The sequence below is a fragment of the Rhinatrema bivittatum genome, chromosome 3 (assembly GCF_901001135.1).
Source record: "Rhinatrema bivittatum chromosome 3, aRhiBiv1.1, whole genome shotgun sequence".
NCBI classification, from domain to species: domain Eukaryota; kingdom Metazoa; phylum Chordata; class Amphibia; order Gymnophiona; family Rhinatrematidae; genus Rhinatrema; species Rhinatrema bivittatum.
The window spans coordinates 346,252,114-346,265,785 of NC_042617.1; the positions used below are offsets into that span (position 1 = coordinate 346,252,114).

Here is a 13,672-nt window from a genome sequence, read left to right on the forward strand (position 1 = left end):
TGCTGTTTAAGATTTATATTTAGTTTACTTAACAGATGTCAGATACTGTAATGTCGGGGGAGGGGGAAATGGGTAGAGTAAGATTGTATATATATATATATTTTTTTAATATTCCCATTGACACTTCTCCTACTGAAATGTAGCCAGTATCTCAAATCCTTTTAAAGCCTGCATTTCAGAAAGCTTCGTACACATTGTGCATGCATTTCTGAGGTGGTGTCATAATAGTTCTTAGTCCAGGATTGTTGCACCAAAGCTGGTGTTGAGGTGAAAGTGCAGAAGACTGCATTTCCTGTGGTAATGTTCATATGGGAAGTGTAGCCTAGCACAGACTGATATCCTTGCTTTCAGTTCTGGTTCTGCCACTGAGTTTGTGACTGGTCAAGTCCCTTCTCCTCCCTGTGGCAGACCGACACTTTCTGCCTGTTCCTGTATTGGAATCCTTCGTACTGTGTTAGTGTGTTTGTGTGTGCATGTGAGTATGAAAGGAGACGTACAACTAGGATGAAAGATTTGTGTATCTAAGATGAAGAAATAGAAATCTTTGGAAAAGAAAAGACTGCGTGAGCGGATGTCATGAGAGAGCCTTTGACAAGAATCTTATGAGAAGATGACAGGATGGAATTTAATTAAAAAAAAAAAAAGCCGCATGTTTTGCACTGTTAATTTATTTTCAGTGGTCAAAAATGATAATGCATTCACTTTACGGCTGAGGCTGAACAACTTCAGCAGTCACAAACTGACCTGATGTCCAGATTTCTGCATTAGAAGTTCAAGAATTCTATTTGCATTTAGTTGATAAATAAGGTGGTTAATTTGCATATCAGGCTTGATTCCATGACTCAAGGATCAGAATTAACCATCAATTTTATGATACTCCATAGGGATGGGCAGAGGAAAATGTTAATTTCACTTTGTTCATTTTGTTGGTTACCTCAATTCAAAATTTGGAGTTTTTAAATAAATTCTAAAGAAACTTCTGGATAGACATCATTAGAGAAAAGAGAACTCCTAGGTACCAAGACTGTAGCAAGATGGCACCAAAAGTGACATGGCTAGCCTAAGGCACTGTAAAGGAGCAAAGGGTACCAGCAGTAGCAGGAATTCTTCAAGTCACTGTGAGAGGACTAAAGCAGAAGCAAGAATAGCAAGAACACTCCAAGGTTTCAAAAGAGGGCACCATTAACAGTGTCATAAACTTCCAAAGACAGCATGAGAGGGACAGAGTGGCACCAAGCGTGGCATGAATATCACTAAGGCACTAAGAAGGGGGGGAACAAAGCAGTGAAGATGGTATAACACCCCTACCCCCCCCCCTCCCCAGGTACTGCTAAAGGGGCAATGAAATTCGAAGATTGGCATGAAGATCCCAAGTCTCCCTTAGAGGTGCAAAGCAGCCACCTACAGTGGCAAGAACACCCCAAAGTATAGAGCTTGGAGTGTGGCAGCAAGGTTAGGTGGTAATAAGACCTCCAATGCGTAGTATGAGATATAGTACCAAGGCAGAGTTGGCAGCAAGACCCTCCAAGGTGTAGCATAAAGGGTATAGCGGAAAGGCAGCGTGACGGCTAGAATCCCAAGGTGTAGAGTCTGGGATATGGAGCAAGGCTGAATTGTAGCAAGACCCCAGAGGTGTAATGTCAGGAGCAGGGCAGCTTCACCTTTATTGGTCCTCTGACCTGTCTAGTTGTGTACTTCTGCCTCTGCTCCATCCTGGCAACTACCTCACTCCAGGAATTTCTTGGTTGCTATAGTTACCAGCCGCACTGCAGCACTGTTAATGGGCCATAGACTTGAATGGGACAGGTAAACGAATGAAACAATTTTAATTAAAATTTGTGTGCACCCTCTGTTCATTTTTGGAGTCCACAAATGACAGAAAAATGGTCTCATTCATTGCATTTTACCCATTCTTTTCAAATAAATGCACATCCCTACTCCATTCTTAGATTGGCATTTTTATTAATTTCTTAGGTGTGTGATATTTAAAAGTTGAGTGTATTGTAAAACATCTAGAACTCTGAGAAATGCTTGAGGCTTTTTTAAACCTGAAGCTTTTCTGTGGACTTTTCTGTTTTTTCCCAGACTTCTTGTAGAGGAATCCCATCATGTATTCTTTGATATGTGAGCTAGGTGAGTCTTGCTTTGCTTTTCTGCAGTTTGTATTAGCTTTTGCAGTAGTTGACCTGACTATATAGAAATTCCATGGGTTTTGCCAAAGCTTTAAACAAAGTTAACAAGGTGCACCATGATGATGAAGTGCATGTTTCTTTGTCCCAAGAGCACATTTAACTGTTTATTGTTTTCTATGCCATGATCTTGAACTGTGGATCGGAATTGGTGCGTCTGATTTCCGGGACGCTCCAGTTCAGTTGTCCTGAAAGCGTATGCTAAAACTGGTAGAGCAGCCTTTGAAAACTTGTTTGACCTTGCTGGCTTTCAGGAAGGCAAGACAGGTCTCCTCCATCTCCACTGTGAGTCCTTTCCATGTATAAATACTTTGTTGTTGGTCTACGTCTTCTAGAGCCTCATAGTGACCTTTTTGTTATAGAGCATTCTTCTGAAAAATGTTGCCATGTACTTTTTTGGTAGCCCCTTGGAAATGCAGCCTTCTGTTCTGGACAAAATACTACAGATGTAGTCTCAGCGATCTGTAGATGTATCATCACTCTCTTGTTTCTACTGGTTGAACCTTTCCCCATACACCCTAGCATTCCATTGGTTTTCCCACTACCTTGTAATCTTCTCTATTTTGAGGTCATTGGATACGATTATCCCTAGATCCCTCTCCTCTTGTGAACACCTCATATTTTCCATTCTTTCTAGTATTTCAACTTCATGATTGCTGCAGGAAGGCACATTTTTCTAGCTCCTCTGTAATAATGCGTATTCCAAAGTTGACTTGCATCAGCCTTAAAACTGATCCCTGTGGCACTCCATTGTCACCTGCTTAGTAGATTGTAATCAGTTTTCCACCATTCTCTGTAGCTTGTCATATAGCCAGTTGTTACCCAGTTTGCCACCTTAGGAATTGCCCTAAGCTGTCCAGATCTTTTGAGTCTTCTATGTGGAGCAGTATCAGAGACCCTAGTGAAAACTTGTGCACTGCCCTGCTCCTGCTCCTTGGTCACCCAGTCAGAGTTGATTTAGATTAGTTTGACTTAACCCCTAGTGACCCCTTGCTGCCTCAGACCTTGCCTAGGTTTTGCTCTCATCTTCCTTAAGTTTATATTGTATCCTGCTTGACATGTAGTAATGTCTGCGGAAGACCATGGCACAAAGAACAGCTTTGTGCTTTCTAGCCTAGCACACACAAAGTATCTCTGATGTCCTCTGCAGTAATGAAGTAGTATCGCTTAACAATCCTTGGTAATTTTAGCCAGGTCTTATTCAGCTTGCTATAGTAGGAGTGTAATTGTAGGATTCTGAGTGTGAGAAACACATTTTGCATACTGGAAGCGAGTACATTTTGATATGTTTCATAACTTGAGGGGCAGTAGGCATCAGCAGCCCTTTCACACAAGTTCCTCCTCGCTGGTTTCCCCCATCTGACTGACTGAACTACCCTAGTGCTCCAAGATATAGAGGAGCCAGTCTAGGGGCTGGGAAAGGAGAGTGCAAACAGGATAGGGGTAAAGAGATCAAACAGGAGGGGAAAAATACAGAGCAAATGGATGAAGGAGTATGAACAAATGAAGGGGAAGAAAGATTGTCAGCAAACAGGGAGAGGAGAGAGAGAGACAGAGGGGATAAGAAAAGACATACATAGGATGAGAAGGAGGAGCTCTGGCCTTGTACCACTGAAAAGTGAGAAAGCAGAGGAGGGAGGAAGAGAAGCACACACAAACTTGAGGTAGGTAAGAAAAGCTATAGAGGAGGTTGGGAAAATGTTGTAGGAGATTATAGGATTTAACCAATATCCTTATAATTCAAATTTTTTAGCTTTAGGGAGCAGATACAGACACTTTTGTGAGGTAGTCAATTAATTTATTAGCAGCATAAGGTAAAACAAGGTTTAAAATGGTACAGATATTTCTTCCTTTCTTTTTGTTTTAGTTTGTTACAGTTTTATAGCACAAGCACTATAAGTTCTGCTTATAGCACAAGCACTATAAGTTCTGCTTATCTGACATGACAAGTCATGTCAGATAAGCAGAACTTAAGTGTTATCTAAGCCCAACTTTGCATTTAGGAATTATGTAATGGCAAACTAATTAGCCCAGCTGAAAGGTAAATTAATCCAGTGTATCTCGCCCTTATCCAGTCCAGGCTACACTCCTGCCGAAGTTAGGAACTGTCTTAATACGCCATGGGGTAATTCAGCAACTCCCCCATGCAGGCAAATGACAAATAGCACCCAAAAGGTCTCACAGACGTCTCCATGAGAGATTTGACATCAAAATAGGGTGAGATTTACTAGCTTGCCAAAGTATTTCAAGGGAATAGTTGGCAAAACAGTTGCTTCCACATTACGGAGCAACTATGCTGAATATGAAACTCTGTCTTAATTTACAAGTCACAATTGTATGGACTTACACAGTCAGTTCTGGCAGCAAAGCTCTCAAAGTCGAGCTTTTGGGAAATCCATGAGGAAAACCTTTAGCCAAAGGCTCTTTCAGATAATGTCTGCCTGGATAACGGCGTCCCTTTTCTCTGAGTTAAACCTGATTGATTATTCAGTTCTGTAGGCTCCAACATTGATCTGGATTGGATGTTGTCATCTACAGACACAGGATTGATGGGATGCAAATGATGTCGTGTGAGTGCTGATGCACAGGAATATTCCCTGGCAGGTTAATGAAGTTCAGAGAGTTCATTAACAAAGCAAGTGCAAAAACAATAACCATTTCATAGTTGGATACCAAGTTTTTACCAAGGGACATGTTTCACGGTTCTGGTGTCCGAGGTTCTCCTCTCATTTGGGAAATGATGGTAGCTCTCTGATATGGAGAATAAACAGTCTTTTCTCTTCTGCATGAAAAGCAGTCTTTTATATAAAGTTACCAAAATCATCACATGGCTGCAAATGCCATGTTTGTGTTGCTTTAGGCCTGCACTTTTTCCTCCGTCTGTGTGTATAGCAACAGGCCTGAAGTTCATGATGCGCACATCCTGTTTAGGGCCACCTGGCATTTACCCTGTAGGGTGGGGAGATGGGGTGACTAGAAATAGCCAGCTATTTAGGATTTTTGACTATATTGTCTTCAAGCTTTAAGTTGGAGAACTGAGCTTTAAATCTGTACGTTTTTGATGGCAGATTTTTACTGATATTGCTGTCTTGTAAGCCCCTTAATTTGCTGCTCCTTTGTGGGAGTTGGGAGAGGAGATCTATGTTTACTATGCTGCTTGTTGGGTTTTTTTTGTTTTACTAATGTTGAGAACCGCTTTGTGTATTTTATTTTATTTTTTTCAGGAAAGGTGGACTGTAAATGTAAAGTGAGATGACATGGTGGTGAGGAGGGGAAAATGTGCGAGAGAAAAGAAGCCGAGCAAAAGGCATGAAGAGTGCCAGCAATCTCTGTATGTGCAGGTAAGGGCCGCCAGGAAGGCACTCTGTTTCCTTAACCTCCCCACTTTGGTACAAGGCACATCCGTTTGTAAACAGTAATTTGTGGACTTCGGCGCTATCCTGTTTTCCCGCAAAAGGCTGATTGAGTTTCTTCCCCCAGCAATCTGAAATCTCAATGCCCTATTTAATGATTTTTAAGGATGAGATAAATATTGGTTTTTGTTCCTTTTACTTGACAGGCGCTGTTTAGTATTCCGCTGTGGCTTTGAAAGGCTCTGCTGCCCTGATCCGTCCCTGAATCATGCTAAATAAATTCTCAGGTGAGAAATCCTACCATGGTATGCAAACAGTTTGCAGTAGTAGATATAACCCTCTTGCTTAAGGGGGAGGGGCTGATTAGAGCCACCCAGAGCTGCAGTCAGGAGCTCGTAGCTTTTCATTGGAAGCTCATGGTGCATTTAGTCGGGTGCGGTAGCTGTTTCCCGGTCCCCAGCTGGCCCACGATCTAAATTTTATACCAGCGGCAACATAGGGTGAAGTGACTTACCCTAGGCAGAAGCACAAGAATCTCTAGGATCTTTACAAATTGTAAAGCTCGCCTTTGACACCAGCTCTTCCTGGTTCCCTGATGTCTGTTTTGCCAAAAGGAAAAACATTTACCTTATTGCGAGAGGTGGGGGTGGGGGATTTCCGATAGAACCGGTTTGAAATGCGGCTGAAATTTTAAAATGGGAGAAAAATTGTCCTAGCGAACGGAAGCAGAGCTGTTCGTCGCACCGTGACGTGCGAAAGAACCTAGAAGGTTCGACTGAAACCTTTCCCGATCATCCACCTGACAGGTGCTTTGTGTGCAAGGAGAATTAGGTGTAGAAGGGCTTGATTCTCTCCCAAAGAGACACGAGAACCTCCGCACCATCAGCAGATTGTTCGCCGAACCGAGGCAGTAACGTAAGAAGATCTGATGGTCTGAAATGATCATTTCTTAACGCGCTTTTCTTGGCAGGGCGCTGGCTCCATTTTGGTTTTGGCATTGGCCTGGGCCAAGTTGATTTGGAGATTGGTTTAAACCTTTTTATGCTGTCGCTTGTGGGTCATGCAGAGGTTTGACACGCTGGGAAAGCAGATCATTCCAGGACACTTGGCAGGTTTGGGTTTTCCCCAGTACGCAAAGCTCCAAAGATTTGTTTTTGTTCTGTGATGTGGGAGGAGAATAGGGTCTTTTGGCAGGATGAGATTTTAACGTCCTGGACTTTTTTTTTTTTTTTTTTACATGCTGGTTTTCCTTCAAAATAGTGGTTGTGACTTCATTGTTCACACTCTTCCAAGTATATGTGGATTGTTCTTTTTGGACCTGTTCTTTGACATTTGTTTGACAGATAGAAATGCAGGGTAGTGGAACCTGTCGTCGTGTGCCACTAGATGGATTACAGGGTTGCTAAGGAAACCGGCTTGTGCTGTAAATGAAGTGGCAGCTGAGCTGTCTCCGCTGCATCAAAAAAAACCCCACTTTTGATGCTGGTTTCTAAATCTTTATAGAACAGTGCTGATATAAAAAAAAAAAAAAAAAAAGAGTATGAAGTATCTGGTAATATCTTTTTTCTGCATAACATGGGATTTCACTGCTGGTAAACACTTACTGATTGCACAGATTTCTTCCCTTCATGACGGGGGACATTAACCTCTCTGTAAAATGGGGGGTTTTCCACATGTGGCATCTTGCCCCTTTCCCTTCCCACCCTGCTCCCCCTACCTCAGCCTCTCGTTCCTTTGAAATGTAAGGTTAAGTGGTGGGAGAAAATGCCTCCCTGTGAGCAAAGTTCACTTTTTAGAACTTGGGAGGTCACAGTTTTTGTAACCTGTGCAGATTCTAGCGGAAATCCTAGTGCTTATGCCGGTGCTGTGTTTGTGAACGTTAATACTGCTGCGTTCTGTGAAAAACTTATTTCTTGGCACGTGGTCAGTGGCCCGATCAGTTGAAGGTAGGGAGAGGGAAGCCCCTGTGAATTTCAGAACCTCACGACTAAGATGCTTATTTTTAAAATCATGCCTCTCCCTTCCCAGTCTCCTGTGCCTCCATCTAGAAAGGGACCAGAAAGGTGGCTTTGGAAAAACAAATATGTATATATATTTTTTTAAATTTAAGAATGTATAAAATTATTCATGTCTCGGTCTGCACTGGTGCCAGAGGAGGTGAGGAGGCATCTGACTAGAACTTAGATTTTGTTCTGGTCGCTAAATGTTAATTTTACAAGGTGTTAAGACAATGTGCAAGCTTCGCACCAATATGAGCAATTTGATAATTGCCCTCATAGTGTGAAAAAAGTGTACTTTTTTTTTTTTATTTATCAGCGGATTTTAAGCTGTGTAAAATAGATGTTTACATATTTTTTTCCAAAAAATCTATAATGTAAAGTTTCTTTCCAAAGTCGTCTTTTTGGCTTATTGGAAGGGGGGAAAAGACTTTTTAGGAGAGAAGCCCAATAAAGGGTTGCATGTTTGTTTTTTGATTTATTTATTTATTTATTTGTAGGGTTTTATATACTGTTATTCGGTAGAGCCATCATAACGGTTTACAAATCTGCAATTATCATCCAACATATGCAATTATCTTACAATCAAATGGAGTTAACATAGTAGTTGGGAACAGTAGGGTTTTGTGAACAATCAACATATTTTCTTAGTCGTTGAATAACAGAATATTGCGGAGAACATTTTTAAAGAGCTTAACAGATCAAGGGAGTGAGCAGGGAGGGGTAGAAAAGGAGGGTACATCAGGCGAGCATGAAGGAGGAGGATTATGCTTGCGAGTTCTGTTGAGTGCTGGGATGATCAGGTGTCAGAATAGAGTTTGTGGAATAAAAATGTGTTTAGGTCTTTTTTAAATGTTTTCAGGAGGTGCTGGGTCCTCAGTTCTATGGGTAGGGTGTTCCAAGTTGTGGGGGAAGCAATGGAAAATGCTCTCTCGCGTAGTTGAAAGATGAGCGTCTCTTAAGGTGGGGATGTTTAGGAATCCTGTGTTGTTGGAGCGTAGGTTTCTTTGTGGGTTTTGGGGGGTTATGTTTAAGCCTTTTAGTCCATGAAGATCATCATTTATGATCATTAATCTTAATCATTAATGATTAAGAAATGCCTATCGTTATCACGCTTGTCACCTTTTTGGTATAGTTTGTTGCCCTCTGAATTTTGGAAAAACAAAATCGCAATTTATATACACTGCTTATTTTTTGAGTTAAAATAGTACACAATTCTCCCGTTAACGTTTGTCATCATTTGCATAAAGATCATCAGGATTGGTAAGTAGTAATTGCATGTGAAACAGATGACGTGAAAAATACTTGCACCAAATAAAAAAAACCTCCATCTGAAGGCAGTTCTGGACTTTGACGTTCAAGTTCCCACAAAATGAACTTATGGCGTTTCAATGTAAAAATATTTTATTGCTTTAAAATGTCTGTACTTTTTTACTGTACTATATATTACTAAATTCTGGGTTATTTTGCTGAAAATAGAGTATCAGGACATGGTGCTGGAATCAATCCCCATTTATAACATTCTTATGGGACAGTCTGTTTCGAGTTAGAACATTTCAGCTGAAGATGCAGTTTTCAGGAACCAATTGTGTCATAAGTGCAAGGACGACCTGTACTGAAAATTGTGTTTTCCGTAATCTATTGCCGTGTAGAACAGAAAAGTGAAGAGAACAGACTTCAGCTAAAGTGAAGTTAGCTAAAAACCCCAGGGAGGAATAATGAGTCACAGACAAATAAGCAGAGAAGTGTCATCTAACTTATCCAATCTTTGTAGAATTCATAGAATCATAGAATTTGATGGCAAGAGGTTACTTCCTCTTACAATGCCCTGGAACTCAAGTCGATCTCAATCTTTCTCCTCTTAATAGTTACTTTATCTTGTCTAAAGATTTCTTGCTCACCAATGCATGCTCTTATCACTGTTTTGTACTAAGTACCCAGCACCTAAAAAAAACTTGCATGCATGCCATTCTGGAATAGCTATGTTTTTTTATTATTATTTATTTTGGCATTTATATAGCACCCTAACAAAGGGTGCTTTACAGCCAATTACTAACAGGTACAATGAGTCCATTCTCCAATAAACTTACAGGCTAATTTTATAACCATGCATGGCAAAGGTGAAATCTGCGAGTACCTTTTTATGTGCAGACCTTACCTCAAGCTTTCTAAATGAAATTATGCGCATAAGTTCACTTTCATAATCCACACATAGGTGTCTGGGTATGTGCACAGAAGAATTTGCATAAAGTCATACCTCTCTTCGGAGAGCATAACTTATGCAAGTTAATTTATGTGCATACATTTTTTTTAAATCTAAAAGTATGCTCCAGTTCCTACCCTGCCCCCCCCCCCCCACCCCCCGGAATACCTCTTTGCAGTTTGCATAAAAGCATAGCTGGCTTTTGGAGTGTGCAACCCATGTGATAGCACAGGATGCAGTGAGTGAGGGGTGTGCTATGTGTGTCATGCGGGTGCAGGCTGGTCTCTGGGGGCAGGGGCAGAGCAGAATCACAGGGCTGGGCTAGGGTTTGTCTTCTGCCTAGCCAGCCCTGCCCCTGCAGGTTGAACCCTTCGGTTCAGGGGGCTGGTTGGGCTTGGCTTCTATAGCTGAACATCATTGTTGCAAGGCAGGCTGGACGAGGCTGGGTAGGCATTGGTTGCAACTGAGGACTTTATACTGGAGTAGATTAGCAGCAGGATATCGGACAAGGACTGGGACTGAATACCAACACAGACTCGGGCTGGATAGGGGCTCAGGCTGGGCAGGATACTGAGCAAGAACCTGGACTGGATGCAGGCACAGTCCGTGACAAAGCAAGGCAAAGACAAGGCAGGGAATAAATGGTCAGGGCACAACAAAGACAAGATAGAGCAGTTTTTAAACTAGAACAAGGGGGAAAGCCGACAGTCACTCAGCAGTACATGGTTCGGAGAAATGTATCCTTGAAGGATACTAATGAAACAGGAGAGTTAGGGCATCCAAACAGAGAGGTTCCAATAAAAGCAAACGTAGTCCATCTGCCTATATGTAAAAAATCACCGAAGCTAATGATTTCCGAATTATCCCTAACAACTGAAAAGCAGGTTGTTAATACAAACAAAAAACACACTTTGAAATGTCTGTATGCCAATGCCAGAAGTCTAAGAAGTAAGATGGGAGAGTTAGTGTATAGCAGCAAAGGATGAGATTCACATAATTGGCATCACAGAGACTTGGTGGAAGGAGGATAATCAATGGGACAGTGCTATATCAGGGTACAAGTTATATCGCAATGATAGGGAGGATCAACTTGGTGGGGTTGTGGCACTTTGTCCGGGAGGGTATAGAGTCCAACAGGATAAAGATCAAACAAGAGAGTAAATGCTCAGTAGAATCTATATGGGTAGAAATCCCATGTGTGTTGGGTAAGAGTATAGTGATAGGAGTATACTACCGTCCACCTGGACAAAATGGTCAGACAGATGATGAAATGCTAAGAGAAATCAGGGAAGCTAACCAATTTGGCAGTGCAATAATGGGAGATTTCAATTACCCCAATATTGACTGGGTAAATGTAACATCAGGACTTGCTAGAGACATAAAGTTCCTGGATGTAATAAATGACTGCTTCATGGAGCAATTGGTTCAGGAACCAATAAGAGAGGGAGCTATTTTAGATTTAATTCTTAGTGGAATGCAGGATTTGGTGAGAGAGGTAACGGTGGTAGGGCCACTTGGCAACAGTGATCATAACATGATCAGATTTAAACTAATAACTGGAAGGGGGACAATAAGTAAATCTGCAGCTCTAACACTAAACTTTCAAAAGGAAAACTTTGATAAAATGAGGAAAATAGAAAAAAACTGAAAGGTGCAGCTGCAAAGGTTAAAAGTGTTCAACAGGCATGGACATTGTTTTAAAAATACAATTCTAGAGGTGCAGTCCATATGTATTCCACACATTAAGAAAGGTGGAAAGAAGGCAAAACGATTACAGTCATGATTAAAAGGTGAGGTGAAAGAGGTTATTTTAGCCAAACAAATATCCTTCAAAAATTGGAAGAAGGATCCTTCTGAAGAAAATAGGATAAAACATAAGCATTGTCAAGTTAAGTGTAAAACGTTGATAAGACAGGCAAAGGGAGAATTTGAAATGAAGTTTGCCATAGAGGCAAAAACTCATAATAAAAACATTTTAAAATATATCCGAAGCAAGAAACCTGTGGAGTCGGTTGGACCATTAGATGACCGAGGGGTTAAAGGGGCTCTTAGGGAAGATAAGACCATTGCAGAAAGACTAAATGAATTCATTGCTTCTGTTTTTACTAATGAGGATGTTGGGGAGATACCAGTTCTGGAGATGGTTTTCAGGGGTGATGAGTCAGACGAACTGAACTAAATTACTGTGAACCTGGAAGATGTAGTAGGCCAGATTGACAAACTAAAGAGTAGCAAATCACCTGGATTGGATGGTATGTATCCTAGGGTACTGAAGGAACTAAAAAATGAAATTTCTGATCTATTAGTTCAAATTTGTAACCTATCATTAAAATCATCCATTGTACCTGAAGACTGGACGGTGGCCAATATAACCCCAATATTTATAAAAGGCTTCAGGGGCGATCTGGGACTTCAGTACCGGGAAAAATAGTGGAAACTATTCTCAAGATCAAAATCATAGAGCATCTAGAAAGGCATGGTTTAATGGGTAAATCCATGTTGACTGTGTTCAAAGGCAAGTCTTGCCTCTCAAATCTGCTTCATTTTTTTGAAGGAGTTAATAAACATGTGGATAAAGGTGAACCGGTAGATGTAGTGTATTTGGATTTTCAGAAGGCGTTTGACAAAGTCCCTCATGAGAGGCTTCTAAGAAAACTAAAATGTCATGGGATAGGAGGCGATGTCCTTTCATGGTTTACAAACTGGTTAAAAGACAGGAAACAGAGAGTAGGATTAAATGGTCAATTTTCTCAGTGGAAAAGGGTAAACAGTGGAGTGCCTCAGGGATCTGTACTTGGACCAGTGCTTTTCAATATATATATAAATGATCTGGAAAGGAATACGATGAGAGGTTATCAAATTTGCGGATGATACAAAATTATTCAGAGTAAAATCACAAGCGGATTGTGATACATTATAGGAGGACCTTGCAAGACTGGAAGATTGGGCATCCAAATGGCAGATGACATTTAATGTGGACAAGTGCAAGTTGTTGCATATAGGGAAAAATAACCCTGGTCGCCGCATCTCAAACAAGATATAGTTATGATGGCGAAGGTACAGAGAAGGGCAACCAAAATGATAAAGGGGATGGAACAGCTCCCCTATGAGGAAAGACTGAAGAGGTTAGGGCTGTTCAGCTTGGAGAAGAGACAGCTGAGGGGGATATGATAGAGGTCTTTTAGATCATGAGAGGTCTTGAACAAGTAGATGTGAATTGGTTATTTACACTTTCGAATAATAGAAGGACTAGGGGGCATTCCATGAAGTTAGCAAGTAGCACATTTAAGACTAATTGGAGAAAATTCTTTTTCACTCAACGCAAAATAAAGCTCTGGAATCTGTTGCCAGAGGATGTGGTTAGTGCAGTTAGTGTAGCTGGGTTCAAAAAAGGTTTGGATAAGTTCTCGGAGAAGTCCATTAACTGCTATTAATCAAGTTTACTTAGGCAATAGCCACTGCTATTAATTTCATCAGTAGCATGGGATCTTCTTGGTGTTTGAGTAATTGCCAGGTTCTTGTGGCCTGGTTTGGCCTCTGTTGGAAACAGGATGCTGGGCTTGATGGACCCTTGGTCTGACCCAGCATGGCATTTTCGTATGTTCTTAAGATAAGGACAGGGCCAGACAAGGAGAACACAGATCCAAAGGCAGCAGGCCCAGAGAGTGCTAGGCTAAAGGCCTGGGGTCAGACCAAAGGTCCATGAAGCCCAGTATCCTGTTTTCGACAGTGGCCAATCCAGGTCACAAGTACCTGGAAGGATCCCAAGAGTTAAGCAGCATAGAATCTGTCTATCCCAAGAATAAGGAGTGGATTTCTGCAACTCCACCTTAATAATGACTTATGGACCTTTCCTTCAGGAACTTGTCCAACCTTTTTTTAAATGCAGCTACACTAATAGCTTTCACCACATCCTCTGACAACGAATTC

The 13,672-nt window shown here is 41.3% G+C and overlaps 1 protein-coding gene across 1 annotated transcript in view; it reads left to right on the forward strand.

Annotated features, from left to right (window-relative positions):
- The window catches only part of GPR63 (G protein-coupled receptor 63), a 113,857-nt gene that overhangs the window by 64,004 nt on the left and 36,181 nt on the right, over positions 1-13,672 (forward strand). The window contains exons 2-3 of the mRNA XM_029595396.1: positions 5,414-5,530; positions 5,749-5,829. The gene's annotated coding sequence lies outside the window, so the exon portion shown is untranslated. The remainder of the gene's footprint in view (positions 1-5,413; positions 5,531-5,748; positions 5,830-13,672) is intronic.